The sequence below is a fragment of the Elephantulus edwardii genome, unplaced genomic scaffold (assembly GCF_000299155.1).
Source record: "Elephantulus edwardii isolate Elephantulus edwardi_28Jun2011 unplaced genomic scaffold, EleEdw1.0 scaffold00100, whole genome shotgun sequence".
In the NCBI taxonomy this organism is placed as follows: domain Eukaryota; kingdom Metazoa; phylum Chordata; class Mammalia; order Macroscelidea; family Macroscelididae; genus Elephantulus; species Elephantulus edwardii.
In genome coordinates this window covers 9,343,998-9,344,428 of record NW_006399850.1, presented here as the reverse complement: position 1 = coordinate 9,344,428, position 431 = coordinate 9,343,998, and positions in this window count along the sequence as shown.

The window sequence follows — 431 nt, the reverse complement described above, 5'->3', positions numbered from 1 at the left end:
TCTGGGATTCCCATTCTTCTCAAAAGTAGCCCTAATTTGTTATAATTCACACATGCAAATGCTTTTGCATAGTCAATAAAGCCCAAAGAAGATATTATTTGGTACTCTTTGCTTTCAGTCAGGATTTATCTGGCATCAGTAGTGATATTCCTGGTGTCACAGTTTCTTCTAAATTCAGTTTGAATTCCTGGGAATTCTCTGTCTATAAACTGTTCTAGCTATTTTTGAATGATATTCAGAGTATTTTGCTTGCATGTAATATCAATGATATTGTTCCATAATTTTTAATGCCTATTTAATCTGTTTGCTGAGAGAATTGAGAAGCTGTGCTCTGTGAAGACTGAGGAGTCAAGATTGAAGAAGACTAATCAGTAACCTTTTTTAGCATATGATATAATTTTGCTTGCTGAGAAGAGGAGCACTTGAAACAC